Source organism: Equus przewalskii, chromosome 19 (assembly GCF_037783145.1).
Source record: "Equus przewalskii isolate Varuska chromosome 19, EquPr2, whole genome shotgun sequence".
NCBI lineage: Eukaryota > Metazoa > Chordata > Mammalia > Perissodactyla > Equidae > Equus > Equus przewalskii.
The window spans coordinates 7,555,923-7,570,855 of NC_091849.1; the positions used below are offsets into that span (position 1 = coordinate 7,555,923).

The window sequence follows — 14,933 nt, forward strand, 5'->3', positions numbered from 1 at the left end:
ATGGTTATAAACCAAATTAGCAATACTTAAAGATGCGCATTCATTTATCTTTCCTATTAAATCCTTGGTAAACAACTGCACAGACAATAATGGCCTTTCAGCAAAACTCCGATCAAGACTGTTTTATTGAGGTTAGTCAAGACATCAAGTAGCTATTTTTTTTATTAGCAAACTATGTAATTCTCAGTTGACTAACAACACTAATAGAAGAGTGGGTTCTGGGTCTGCTGTGCAGCTCAGCTCTGCTGCGTCCCTGCTGTGTGATGTTGGGACTTCGTGTCAGTTTCACCCCTTGTAGAATGGGATGGTAACAGCACCTACCAGATTGGAGGGTGGAGGGGATTGAGCAAGATAAGACATGTAAGGCCCTTAGAACAGTGCCTGGCATGTAGTAGGTGTCCAGCAACTATTAGCTGCTGTTACTGCTGCTGGTGGTGTTTTCCTTTCTCTCCCTTCTTTTATGACCTCACTTCTCAGCAGAGCATGGCCTTCACTTCCTCTTCCTCCAGTCTTTCTTTACCCCCATGTTTTCTGGCCCCTGCCTGGTGCTCTCAAATCAATTTACTTTCTCAGATCGCACCCTTTCTTCAGAGACTTGCCTTGCTTTCTCTGTATTGTTAACAGTGTTGACCACCTTTTTTCTTGACAAGCCCCACTTCTTTGGCTGTTCTGCTTCTTTAGAGGAAAAGAGAGAGAGAGCATTTGCCACTCCCCCCTCTTCATCCACCTGATTGCAGGCATTTCCCTGGGTTCAGCCCCTAGCCTTTTACTGTCCATCATCTCTGTCCTTTAGATGTCTCTCCAGGCCTTTTTCCTGGGTCCAACCTCCTCTCACCGTCCACACTCCACTCTCCTCTCCCCATGACTCATGCCACTGGGAAATGCCCCCACCACCGTCCAGGTACCCAAATCTGAGAGCAGGTTTGCTGCCACACCGCTTGGTCAGTGCTCCAGAGAGATTTTCCTTTTTCCTTTTATCAAATTGGTCAAATTCTACTGATCCTACTTCCTAATTATGTCTCAGATCAATCCATTCCTCTCCACCTCTACGGCCAGTGGCTTACTATGTCCTTTGTATTTCTTAGAGAGACCGTTCTATTAATTCCTAACTAGGCTTCCTGTATCCAGTCTTTCAGACCCTTCTCCACAGTGCCATGAGGGAGGCTCTGTCTACCTTCCTCCGTAAGCCCTTCCAGGGCCTCACCGGTGGATAAAGTCCAAGTCAGGTGCGAGGTGCGCAGAGCTCTGGGCAGTCTGGCCCACTGGCTGTTTCTCCAGCCCCATCTCTGGCTGCCTCCCCTCCTCCCTCTGCTCCAGCCACAGACTGAGGTATTTGCAGTTCAGGAAGCTGACCTTGTTTCACGCCTCTGTGCCCTTGTGCTTACTACTCACAGCTCCCTCTGTCTGGAGTGCCCTGCCCATCCCCACCCCCCACCCCCATCCCGACCTGGGAGACATCTACACATCTTGTGAGATTAAGAGGATTGTGTCACTGCATCCAAGCGGCCGTCTCCAACACCCACATCCTTTTTCTTTGTGATTCTCTTCCATGGCATAGCTCAATGTTTCCATTTATTTTACTTTGAGCTCAGTATCACCTACTCTGTCACCTTCCAACTCAAATGGCTTCGACCTCTGACTTTCTCATTTCGTCATTCTCTCAGTCACTTGGCTAAGACTCAGCCATCATCTTGGCCCTCAATTCATCAACCCCCATTTCTGATCCACCAGTTGCTTTTCTGTCAGTTCTTCCTCTGAAGTGGTTCTTGATCTTCGATTCTCCATTCCCTCTCTCCCTGCCCTAGTTCAGGCCCTCAAACCTGAGGTTTGCCGTGGATGGTATTCAAAGTTCTTAATGGTATAGCCTCAGCTTCTTTACCTTGTGGTCTCATCGCCTGTGTATTCCTTATATGTTATAATCCAGCCACACTAGAATCCTTGCTGATCTCTGAACAGGCCCCACGGCTTGCTGCAATCATGCCTTTGCATCTGCTGCTTCCAATTCCAATCTCCATCTACAAAATTCCTGGCCATTCTCATGGCTCAACTCCATTGCTTTCTCTTCCAGGAAGCTTTCCCCGATTACCTTTTCTTTTCCTCCCCAAAGGCCCAGTGCATGGTTGTATATCCTAGTTGTAAGTCCTTTTAGTTCTTCTTTGTGAGCTGCCACCACAGCATGGCAACTGACAGATGCGAGTAGTGTGGTTCCACAACCAGGAAATGATTGCGGGCCGTGGAAGCAGTGAGAGTGCTGACCTTTAACCACTAGACCATCAGGGCTGGCTCCCTGATTACTCTTTTTTTTTTTAAAGATTGGCACCTGAACTAACATCTGTTGCCAATCTTGGTTTTTTTTTTTCTTCTCCCCAAAGCTCCCCTCTGCCCAGCACCAGTACATAGTTGTATATTTTTAGGTGTGGGTCCTTCTAATTGTGGCATGTGGGATGCCGCCTCAGCATGGCCTGATGAGCGGTGCCATGTCCATGCCCAAGATTTGAACCAGTGAAATCCCGGGCCACCAAGGCCCAAGCATGTGAACTTAACCACTCAGCCACAGGGCCGGCCCCTCCCTGGTTACTCTTAATAGAAGTGATCTCTTTTCTCTAACCCCCTGAATTTTGTACCTATTTAATGGTTCTTTTCACATGTTGGTTGATATTTCATGATTACTTCATGTGGATGCAGAGATTAGATTATAAACTCTTTTAAGGCACCAATCATAAATTTACCAATTTTGTATCACTTCTCCACTATAGAACCTAACACAATTTCACATATGTATATACATATCAGCTTTATTGAGATATAACTTGCATACCATACAATTCACTCATTTAAAGTATACGATTCAGTGGTTTTTAGTATATTCAGAGCTGTGCAACCATCACCACAATCAGTTTTAGAACAGTTTTACCACGCACAAAAAGAAACCCTCTACACATTAGCAGTCGATCCCTGTTTTCCCCCAAACCCTCAGCCCCAGGCAACATTAATCTACTTTCTGTCTCTATAGATTCGGCTATTCTGGACATTTCATATAAACAGAATCATATAATACTTGTCCTTTTCAGTCTGGCTTATTTCATTTAGCATATTTTCAAGGGTGATCCATGTTGTAGCATGGATCAGTAATTTGTTCCTTTTTATGGCTGAATAATATTCCATGCATGGATATACCACGTTTTGTTCATCCATTCATTAGTTAATGGGTATCTGGATTGTTTCCACTTTTTAGCTATTATGAATAATACTGCTGTGAACATTGGTGTAGAAGTTCTTGTGTGGACATATGTTTTCGTTCCTTGTGTATGTACCCAGGAGTGGAATGGCTGGGTCATAGACTAACTCTATGTTTAACATTTTGAGGGGCCGGCCCAGTGGCGCAGGGGTTAAGGTCGCATGTTCTGCTTCTCAGCGGCCTGGGGTTCGCTGGCCCAGATCCCGGGTGCGGACATGGCACTGCTTGGCACAGCATGCTGTGGTAGGCGTCCCACATATAAAGTAGAGGAAGATGGGCACAATGTTAGCTCAGGGCCAGTCTTCCTCAGCATAAAAGAGGAGGACTGGCAGTAGTTAGCTCAGAGCTAATCTTCTTCTTCAAAAAAACAAAACATTTTGAGGAGCTGCCAAGCTTTTTAAAAGTGGCTGCACTATTTTGCATTCCCACAAGCAGTGTGTGAGGGTTCCAATTTCTCTACATCCTCTCCAACGCTTGTTATTATCTGTCCTTTTAATTATAGCCATCCTAGTGTGCATGAAATGGTATCTCATCGTGGTTTTGATAGCATGACTCTTTTTACTTATAAGATGTTCAATAAATATTTGTCAGATAAATGATATTTATATGTAATATGAACAAACAGACCTTTGAACAGGTCGTTTGTCTTCCAAATTAATTAGCTAGAAAAGATGAACACAGGGCCCCCATATCATTAGAATTCAATTTATAAAAGAGACTTTTAAACTGTTTCCTCTCTTTTTAGTTGCCAGTATTATCTAAGTGACATTATAAAGGTGGTGACTTGTCATGAAAACTCATGTAGCTTTGCAGGTTTTAATGTATTTTACAGAATAAGCTAAATGACAAGCAAAATTCCAACTTTGATGTTGTTCCTACTCAAAACTTACCACTGAATGGAGAGACCAGGAAAGGCTAACTCCTGTATCCGAGGCAGGGCAAGGAAATGAAGTAGCATCCTTCCATGCCCCTTCCTGTGCCTTCTCATTGGAACGCGCTACAGCACGGGAGCTCCAGGCACTGATTCTCTGGTGACTGTGTGAACTATTGCTCCTGTTTAGAGGCCTGCCCATTTCCTCCACAGGCAGGCCTGTCTTCAAAAAAGCATTTGATAACATACTTAGGACATGGCGGGGGGGCGGGGTGGTGAGGCTTAGAAAAATGCAAGTGCTAAAGTTTCTGTGGGTAGAGTTTTCCTCAGTAAACAGTAGACCCTGGGAAACATAACAGGTTCTGAATACTTAATTTTGATGACTCTGGACGTGGAGAAACAGCCAGCTGAATCAGTTCCCTCTTGGGCAGTGGTTTAGCCTACTTATCTCAAGTCAGAGGTAATGGTCCAACTGCTTTTGCTTGGTTCTAGAGAGTTCTGTCTTGGCCAGAATCCATCCATTTAGTCCATCCCTAGATAGACACTACTGTCTGCAGCCTTGAAAACCAGAGTTCCATTGAAAGTGGAAAATTAAAGGCCCAAGATTGGGCTTGCAACTTTGTATGGTGTACAAGCATCTCCTCTGAGGAGCTGGTGTGACAGAGCCAAGGTCAAAGGTCATAGTAAGTGGCGAGTAGCCAGCTTTCGGTATGTATAACATCATCTTGCCAAACTAGTCTCAAATGCATAATTCTACAGTAGTATTCTCTGCAACTAGTAAGAGGCACATTCATCTTTAGAATTTGGGGTGTGTGTGATGTTTATTTTCCACAACCTCACTCACCTTTATTGTTGAAGATGTTTCCAAAGGCCGAGAACAGGCCACTTTTCAGAACCTCGGTAGGAAAAGTATTAACAGTTGGAAACATGTCAGCTGCTTTATGGAGGAAGCACAGCCCGGGCCTGGTTTCTCTCGGCTGGATGATACCTTGGGCCACTGCAGCTAGGGCGAAGCGCGGTAGCCGGAGCATAGAGCTGGAGAGCAGCTCAGAGGAGGGCCCCTGCTTTTCGGCGTTGAAAGAGGAGCTCTCTGAGAAAAAGAGATACTGCGTGTGGCTTCCCTGACGCCTTGGAGGGCGACGTGGATGACACAGCATCAGCCGTGCCATCGAAGGGTGGGGACACAGTGGTGGTAGGGGCCTCTGCCATCCTCGGCCTCTTGGGGGCAAGGCAGCCGCCGCTTAAGCATCAGTTGTGGAGTGTGGGGAAGGGAAGGTGACAAAAGCCGAGTCAGCGTTGAATTTGTTGGACGGAGAACATGCTCCCAGGCGGCAGCCCCAGAGCTGGAAGGTCGGGGCCCTGGGAGAGAAACAGCCCAAAGTTGGGGGCGGGGTGAAGCGCGGGTTCCTTAATCTCATGCCCCATCATCTACGGGCCCCACCTGGCTGCAGTGCGAGGACCGCGTGGAAGGGAGCCGCGCGGGTGGGGCTCAAGGACTGCCGGGCCAGGGACCCCGATCCCTACGCCACCCCCTCCCGGCCTCCGGAGCATCCCTGCCTCTCCCCCTCCGCCGTTAAAATAGTGAAACAAACCGTGGAGTGAAGTGATGGAAAGCCGGGGGCGGGGAGTCGCCCGCAGTGAGGGGCTGGAGGGGAGGGGGCGCAGTGGTCCAAGAAGGTGGCCAGCCGACGAGCGCTGGGCTGATCGGGATCGCGCTCAGCTGCAGCGACCGAGACCCTTCCCCTGGGGCGGCCCTGCCCTCCCCTGGCCCGGGGCGCCTGCGGAGGGCATGGGGCAAACCTGGGGCTGCGGTGGGGGTGGGGTGGGGGACTCCACCTCCATCCATCCCTGGATGGAAACTGCGGTCACCCCGCTAAAATCGGGGCGGGGGCGGTGGTGGGGACAGGCGGGTACCGCGGTCCCCCCACCCCCCAGCCGGAGCCGCCGCCGCCGCCGCTCAGTAACACGTCCCCAGGAGACTCGCAGGAGCAACACGTGATGTGTCTACTTATCAGGGTGAGAGGGGGAGAGCGAGTCTCCGAGCGTGCGGGCGAGGAAGCGGGGCGGGGGGCCGAGGCGGGGGCCGGGACGACCGCTGGGGCGCCGGGGTCGCCAGATCCTCGCCCACCTCCCTCCCTGTGGGAGAAGAGGAGGAGGGGAAGTGACTGCGGAGTTGATGAACTTTGCACATCCAGAAACGCCATTTTGATTCCTTTTCCGGAACAAGTTTGCATCTCTCCTCGTTCTCTCCCCGAAGCCCACCGGTCCCCACTGCATCATGCCTGGGAGCCAAGCGCCCTGCCCCTCCGTAAGTACGCGCCCGGGGTTCCGGCTCGCGGTCCTTGGGTGGCAGCGAGATGTCTGGGGCTGAGCGGGAGCGACCTTTTAAAGAACTTTTGGGGATGGGGAGGGTGAAGTCTGCAGAGCGCGTTGTACTTTTTAAACTCGGCGTTTCCCGGAGCAGAGGACCCGAGCGCCCCACACCGCGCTACGTGCGCTCGGGGCGGTGGGGCCGGCCCGGGATGAGCTGGGCAGCCCTCTCCCCTCGGGCTGCGCGCCGGGCCGCTCCTCCTCCTCCTCCTCCTCCCCCCTCCTCCTCCTCCCCTTCCTCTGCTCCTTTTCCCCTTCCCGAGCTGCCGGCTCTGCCAACCAGCTCCCAGCGCGAGCCGCCGCGGCCGCCGCAGCGCCCCGCCGCTAGGACCTGATGCGCATCCATATTAGCCGTCCGAGCACAGGAATCCGGCCCGACCCGCGCCGCTGCTCCCGCCGCGGAGTTTATTTTTAACCAGCACCGCCGGGACTCGGATGGTGCGCGCACCGCGGGCCAGAGACATCTTCCCAGCGCTGCTCTCCATCTTCCGCCCTCTCTCCCCCGACATCCTCCCCCCCATGTGGGAGGGGAAACTTTTCTCCTACATACTTTCGAGTCCCTCCCGGGCCGAGAAGCGCGGAGATGACGGCGCCCGTCTGCCGCCGCAAGGTATCCGGGGTGCCCGCCTGGGGTGCTCGCTTGGGGGTGCCCGCTCGGGGCTGCGCGGTGGGAGCATCCGCCGCGCCCTGCTCTGCGGACTTTGATCCTCCCCGGCGGACGGCGCCGGCCGGGAGGGGGCCGCGGGCAGCCCTGCGCCCTTGCCCGTTCCCAGCTCGTGGCTGGTGGCTACACCGACCACGGCCCCCGGGTGACCAGGGGAGGAGGGGGCTGGGGCCGGAGCTGTGTCTGCGCGTATTGTTCCCTTGCCCTTCCGTTGGCGGTGTACGTGTTTTCGTGGGAGCCATCGGTGTGGAGCGGAGCCTGCATCGCTGGGGGTGGGGGGGAACCTCGGCGCCCGGCGCCGTCACGAGCACAGGAAGGAGGCCGGGAGCATCCGAGGCGGGGCCGGCCGCCGGGGCCCGCTTCGCCGCCCAGCTGTGGAGCGCTCTCGGAAACTTTTGTCCGCCGCCCGCTGGACCAATTTTTAGCGAGTTCTTCCTCCTCCCATCCCGGCCTGCAGCGCCGAGCTGGGGGCGGGGGGGTGAGCCGGGCAGACGTCGAGGAGCAGGGGACTCTTGCGCTCCCCCCACTCTGGCAGCCTCGGGCCGGGCCCCCCGCACCCCCCTCCCCACTCGCGGTCTCTTAGGAAACTGCGACCTTAATGGTTGCTAAGGAGCAGGGGAGGTCCTTCCCGTCGCCGGCCCCCTCCCTGGGAAGCGGCGTGTTTTCTGGACGGGGCCGAGGGTCGCGTCGAGGATGTGGTGACTCGCTCCCCGGCCGCTCGCGGGGCCCGCGAGGCGCGTGAGTGCGGGGCACGGCGGCCGGGCCCACTCCTCAGCGGGGCCACTTTTCTTTTCGGGGAGGGGGACGGGGGCGGCCCCGGGCTGAGGAGGGAGGTGGGGGGCGCGAGGACCCCGGGGTCGCGGGCACGGCCGGCCGGCTGGCGGGCCGGTTGACAGGCGCCGCGTGCAGCTCGCGTTCAGGTCCGTGGTGCATCGGTGATGGGTTATAAAAGAGGAGGAAAGTATTTCTCCTTGCTCAGCAGATTTGCCCTCCCTCGCTCCTTACTGGTTAGAAGATAGAACGTGAGCCCAGATCCGGACGAGCAGTTCACATTCCATTACGAAATTCTACACGGCTTCAGAGCCAGCAGCAGCACACATTCGGGGCACTTTAGAGTTTTTTCTTCTTTTTTTGGGTGGTGGTGGTGGTGGAGAGAGGTGGGGGTGAATAAAAAATATAGTTTTTTGACATGCTGAAAAACCTGTCTGAGGGTTTTCAGGAGTATAAAAAATTAAGCCTCATGCTTATTTTAGAGTTTAGATTTAAGCTTAGCCCTTTAAAAGCCAGTGGAAATAAAGTTTGCCTGTTGGATAGGGATGCTGGAAATAGCGAGGTATTTCTGTCTTGAAGAGGAGACAAGATGATTTCTGCAAAGGCTGAGTTGCTAACGCGCATCCTATATTTTTGAGATCTTTATTCTGTGCATGCGCACGAGTGTATTCCGAAATAAGTTTAATTGAAGTGGAACGTAGAGAAAAGGGAACTGCAAAGAACAGAATAGTTTTTGTTTTATTTTGGGAGGTGATTTCTCTCCATGGGCTTTGAAAGCATCCTCTAGATCTAGTGCTTTTTGGAGTAGGCAGGTATGGTTCTAAAACGTAATGTAACCCGGAAGTCTAAGTTAGAGGCTGAAGTCTTGGCTGAAACTTTTTTTTTTCCCTTCTTTTGAAGACATTTAGTTCTGTGCTTCCTTCAAGAGTCACATAGAACTTTTGAAGGAATGGGTTTGAAATTATTCCTCAAATAATTTATGCGAAGATGAGCCACTAATTTTTTTTTTTTTTTTTTTTTACTTCTGCCCTTTGGAGGGAGCCTTCTGGGTACCGGCTGATGGATCCTGCTTTGATGTGTTTTGAGCTTTGGTTACACTGATGAATTAAACATTTGAATGGCTTTTATCAAGTTTTAAATGTGTGAAAAAATACCTTCCCTCCCACCCCCCCTTTTACAAAAGAAAGGGAGAACTCTTTGATTTAGTTATTTGTTTAGGTAGTGCTCCATTTTAGGTTGTTAATGAACTTACCCTGTTTTATCATCCTTATACTACACGGGTTGCATTTTAGGATTTTTTGTTTTTAAAGAGGATTTGCTGGTTATGTGATACTCTTAAATGTCGCTGATGCTTACTGTTATATGCATATCATTCTCTGGATTTTTCTAGGTACTACTTTATTTCTCATCAGAAATTCAGTCTAAGCCCTTATGGCAGACAAGTGTTTGTTATGTGATGGGGAAGATGGGTCTGACTCAGCTGGCACAGGTGGTGCATCCATTCCTAACTATTTACATCATCCAGCAAGTGACCTTTTGATTGAGGGTCTTTTATTTTAGATTTCTTCAGGCAGAGTCCTGAAATCTCATTTGCCTCCAACACAGGCACAGAACGTTGGAGGAAGAAAATAAATCTAACCTTATTAGTCCTGCATCTGATCAACAGCTATTTGTTGGTTACCTGCTTTCATTTTTCACTCTTCAATTTTGAACTGCTGTGTTGGGGTCTACTTCCTTAGGTCAGTTTGGAAATCTTTGTTTACTATCTTAGGCTCACTTGTCAACATCATTTATTACCCCCAGCTAAGGAAACTTCCTGGTTAATGACGTTTAAAAAATTCTAGCCTTTTAGGGTTTTGTATGGCATAATTAATAATAAATTTAACTCCTTCAAAAATTGGTTAAATGTGCTCACTAGAGACAGTCAGAAGTGAAACCTTTTGATGTTTCTATTCATTATCCTTCTGAAAAGTAGGTGGTGCTTAAAAGGTCATAGGATAAGTGTTGCTAAGCAGCTAAACAGAAGGATGCTAAAATTAACCAAAGCATTTTTGAAAGAGAGTCCTTCCCTGTTTTACATTATTTGCTAGATTTAATTAATTTCCTGAATCCTCCATGTCCTTTGACCTTGGAAGGTAGGATGTTAAGTTTGTTTTCTTTTTGTTATCATATTTAAATAATCTCTCTCTCTTTTGTAAGTGTTTTTTAATTGAAGTTCGTGCTCTCTTGACCAACTCTGGTATCAGATGGCACCTTCTCTGGGCGGACTTCTTGTCTATTTGTCGAGTGTTCAGGTTAAGCCTTCCCTTCCCGAGGATATGTGTGGTTGAGGATATGTGTGGGTAACGTCACCTTATTTCATTTATGAGTAACAGGTTGTTTAGTTTGTTTTGGAAAATCTACCTCATCCATAAAGTGATGCCTTACTTTATGTCTTTATGTCTCTTTATTAGATAGATTTGCATTCAAAAGATAAAAATGCAATATAGTATCAACAGGACGATAGTTTTCTTCCCCTTTGCTGAGATTATCATTCCCTTAGATCAGGTTTTTGATACTCCTCCTGTCCTTTTCACTCTACCTCCTCGTCTACGTTTATTCAGTCCAGTTCTTTTTAAAAATAATTATATTAGGCTTAGAGTATCTTTGACCAAATGTTAGAAAACAAACAAAAAGGATTGTGATTTACATTTCATGTCTGCTATGAGTATGTTTAAGGATGTTGAAATTTTTCGTTGAAATAAAGTGGTTGAAATCTAACTGAAGCCAGGGTTGAAAGGCAAACCCACTGTAAGTCAGATGTTCCCCTGCCTCCGGGTTACTTGTGTACGTCTGACCTACTGAACAGGCAAAGTTGAGTAATATTTTTATATCGAAATATAATTAAGAAATTGGATGGGTTCTTGGGGGGGGCAGGATAAATGAGTTTTCTTTTTCTCTCTCTTTTAGACATAGGAAGTGATTTTTGGGTAGAAATAGCCATGGCTTTCTTCAAAAAGCAGGGGTCAGATTGTGATTTCCACGCCCTGGGGGGCCTCGCTGTAAATCAGAGGTAAAAGGTGTACCATATGAAACACAGAGGGAGGCATGCGATGTGCCTCCTGAAATGCACCACTTATTTTTAATTTCCCCCACTCCTGTAGACGGCAGAATACAGAGAGGAAAACCGTCTGCTGTGCTTTCATTTCGACTGAGGTGGAAGAATGAGGAAGATGGGGAGTGAGGGTGACTGCCTTTTTCCTTTTCTGCTAGCCGTTCTGTGGGACAGTGTCATTGACGGGCCTGATCTCGGTTTCTCTTGTCACCTTCCCTGGGTGTTTCCTGTCCGGTCTGAAGTGAAGCCGGAGTGTAGCTGGAGCCTCGTGTAGCTGGAGCCTCATGTAGCTGGAGCCTCGTTGCTTGGTGGAGATGGGGTGGGGTGGAGAGGAAGGAAGGCACTGGGAGGAGGGCGCAGGGAGCTGTTCCTTCCAGCTACTGGTGCATCTTGTTTCTGATGGTACTTCAGGGTACAGGTGAGCCAGTCTGCCCATCAATAAAGGTGGCTGCCTGTGAATAGGTGTTTCAGACAAAAGAAGTGGGAGAGGGTGGGGACTGTTTGTTCAGTGTGATTCAAGCAAGTAATGCTAGGAGAATTTGAAAGCCTCTGTAAAGTCTGCGAGACTGGAGACTGGGTCCTGACTGCTGCTGCGGGACTCACCTGAGGCCTTTCAGACTCGGAGAGGGAGAGGGCGACGGCGAGGGCGAGGGCGGGTGGTCCTGGTGGGGTGGAGAAAGCTCATTGAAAACCCCTACATTCTTTGTCAGCAGGCCAGACTGCAGCGAAACAGTGTCAGTGGGGGTAATGAGATAAAGCTGTTAAATGGCTCTATTTGTTTTTCCCCTGGCTTGCTTGGTTTCTCATCTCGTTTGCCCCCCTTTTCAGAGACTGTGGGAGAGGATAGTTATAAGAATGTTTGAGACTTTTAGTGGTTTAATTACTTTCACAATTTCATTTTTCATTAGGGTGTACCTTGGACAAAGTTAACTTCACCCTGCTCTTGTGAAGGCCTTTCGAAAGATTCGAATTTTATCCTCAGAGAAACCCAGTGAGGGTGGCTGAGTATGTTAACCCATTTTACAGCTGTGCCAGTGTGCACCCGGTGGCCGGTAATAAATCAAACCTAGGACCCAGCACTCCTAACCCGGGCCAGGCTCCTACAACACCTGCTTTTTAAAGTCAACTTGGCCTCAGAAGACTTAGCACTAAGTATACAGTGCCAGGTTATCTGCGTTAAATTAGACCAGATCCTTTTCACAAAAGAAACTTTTTAGCCTTTGGTGACACTTCTGTTGATGAATGTGATTATATACATTTTTTTCAGTAGGTTTTCTACCTCATGGGGTTGTTATAAGGATAAAATAAGTGTTCCAGAAAGTCAAAATCTATATATGGAAGAAAGTGGCATATTTTGAGCTCAGGAAGCTTTGTGGGTATCCACTCTGGATTTCCTTTCCAGAACTGTGCACTGCTCCATTACTTTAGGCAGAATTTGCTTAGGGGTTTGTATTTAAATTAGGGAGATACAGAACTTTCTTTTTGCTTTGAGTGCCCAGAGACAAACAGAATTAGCAAATTATTATTAATGAATTTCACTTAGGGATGGATTTAAAGGAAAAGGCAGGTCATAAGGTTTGGTTGACCTTTAAAGCAGGGCTTCTCAACCTGGTGCGTTTGCCCCCAGGGGGCATTTGGCAATGTCTGGAGACAGTTTTGATTGCCTTCCTCTGGGGAGGGGTGCTACTGGCCTTTATTGGGTAGAGGATAATGCTCCCCATCCCACGGTACACCGGAGGGCCCCACAACAAAGGAGAACACAGTCCAGAATGTTAGTAGGTGGAGGTTGAGAAAGCCTGCTTTTAAAGATACAGTAGTTGTGGCCTGGGTCGTCTGCTGCGCAAGGAGCCTGGGTGTCCTCACTGTATTGCATGTGATATATTTGGAGATCTGAAATTTCATGAAGCAAGTAAGCTCTTATTACATGCCTGTGAGGTACCATGGTTGGCAGGGTGAAGATTTCACAGAAAATTTTCGGTTGGGGAAAACATTAAGTGGCGTTAAATATATTTTAAAACCCCGTAGTAAATAAAAGTTCTAGAACTCATCTGCTTCTAAAACAAACCAGATTCATTGGCACTGGGAGGCTGTTCTGATAGGTGGCTCAGCTTTCCGAGTCGCTTCTTCAGTTATGTAGGAAACTTGCTCTGGTGCTGTATCTGCTGGTTCTCCCTCATGTTTGAAATCATGTGGAGTGTACCCCCCCCACCCGCTTTTTTTTAGTGTTTGAACTAGCCCTTACTCGCTTCACAGTTAATGTTTCTGTACTCCTCATCTCCCTTATTTTGTTTTCTCAAGTTTTTGCAAAATCCTTATGTGACTCTCCACCTTTTCTGCAAGGCAGTGTTTTGGAGCCTGGTCTTCTGTCCATACATCTCCTTTGAGAGGATGGATGACAGACTGCTGCCACGGCTGGAAGGGCTGGAAGGGATGGCGAGGGAATGAAGGGGAAGAGACTCTGGCTATTTTTATGTTCTTGGGACTCCCAGACCTCAAATACTTGAAAAGGTGGTTGATCTAAAGAAAAATATGTGGCATACAAACATAAAACTGAATTTCCCCAGATCAGAAACGTCCAGGATAGTGACAGGAGTGATCTTTTAGCTACAGGTGCCCCCACCCCTCGTGTGCAGTCCGGGAAGGAGGGAGACTGGATTCCAGAAAAGAAAGGGCTGCCGATGGTGGGAAGTGATAGTTGTCCCCAAAGTGACCTGGGCTCCCTCTTACCTTATAGAAATGTGTAACTCTTGAAGGTAGCTTTTTTTACTTCCTAAACCAGTGGCAGACTGTCAGGGTCCCATTTACGTCCATTTGTGCTGGGGGTGCTCCGTGCCCTCCTCTAAAGCCGCCTTCGCCTTCCTGTACCTGGTCAGAAGAGTTCTAGAGTTCTAGTGCTTTTCTGCCCTTCCCTCTAAACCTGTGAACCGGTGGCTGCCTGCTCTCTATCACCATTTACAGCTTTTCCCAAGCTGGGACCTTTGGCACTGGATCACCCTGCAGGTAGCTCAGAAGTAACTTGTAAGAATACAAGTCATCTCTTGCACTCCTAGAAGGTGATCTGAAATGCACCATCCGCCCGGTCTTCTAGGCCAGAAAGCACTTTGGTGTCCTTGACTTGTGCCTCTCTCAGCCAGTCACCAGACCCTCCCTGAAGCTTCTTTCCAGGCCGGCTCTGATATGGGTGGTCCCATTGCCCCTAAGGGCCCCATCACGTTGGAAACGCCTTCTAAGTTAATTTCCTGCCCCCAGTGCCTCCCTACTCCAGTTCATCCTCCGCTCTGCTCAAAAACTAAAGCAGCACATGGTGTTTGCCTGCTGAAAACATCTCTTGGCTCCCTGTTGTCTGCAGGAAGAAGTCCAAACTCCTCAGCTTGGCACACGAGGACCTTCGTCGTCAGCTTCCAAACTGTCTTTCTAGTTTCAGCGCTTGTCACTCTCTCTTCCCTGCTCTGCGGCACTGAATAGTTTCTGACTGCTTCTGCCTTTGCGTGGATTCTTCATTCTGTTTTGTCCCCATCCACGTCTAGCAAACATTTCTTAACTCTTGCAAGACGCATCTCAAATACCTTGCGGGGAGAGTTAGGTCCTCCATCCAGAAAAACTCTCACCCCATCTATCCACTCTGTCTGTATTGTAATTTACCTGTTGACATGTGTTCCTCACCTCAAGAATAGGGAGGGACTTTTACTCATATTTTTCCATCTTCTTCACCTAGCTCTAAGATGGCATAGTTGGTGCTTGTTTGATAATATGTGTCGATGGGATTTGTTTTCTAATACAAAAATGAGAGTTTTTGAAGAGTTGCAGGTTATCTTTGGAGAAGAGCACATATAATTTGGAAGCTAAGTCCTAAACATCAGCACAAATTAGGAGGAGGAAACAGAAGTAAACTAACGACTTCAGTACACCCATCATGCAGAAATTT

The 14,933-nt window shown here is 48.8% G+C and overlaps 1 protein-coding gene across 13 annotated transcripts in view; it reads left to right on the forward strand.

Annotated features, from left to right (window-relative positions):
- The window catches only part of RREB1 (ras responsive element binding protein 1), a 173,124-nt gene that overhangs the window by 37,829 nt on the left and 120,362 nt on the right, over window positions 1-14,933 (forward strand). For 4 of the 13 annotated variants that reach the window (XR_011529567.1, XM_070583985.1, XM_070583995.1 and 1 more), the window contains exon 1: window positions 6,098-6,417. The exons of 4 other annotated variants lie outside the window; for them this stretch is intronic. The gene's annotated coding sequence lies outside the window, so the exon portion shown is untranslated. Of the gene's footprint in view, window positions 1-6,097; window positions 6,418-6,949; window positions 7,090-7,501; window positions 7,882-14,933 lie in introns of those variants that run through there. 5 more of the 13 variants (XM_070583986.1, XM_070583996.1, XM_070583994.1 and 2 more) reach the window with 2 other exon arrangements.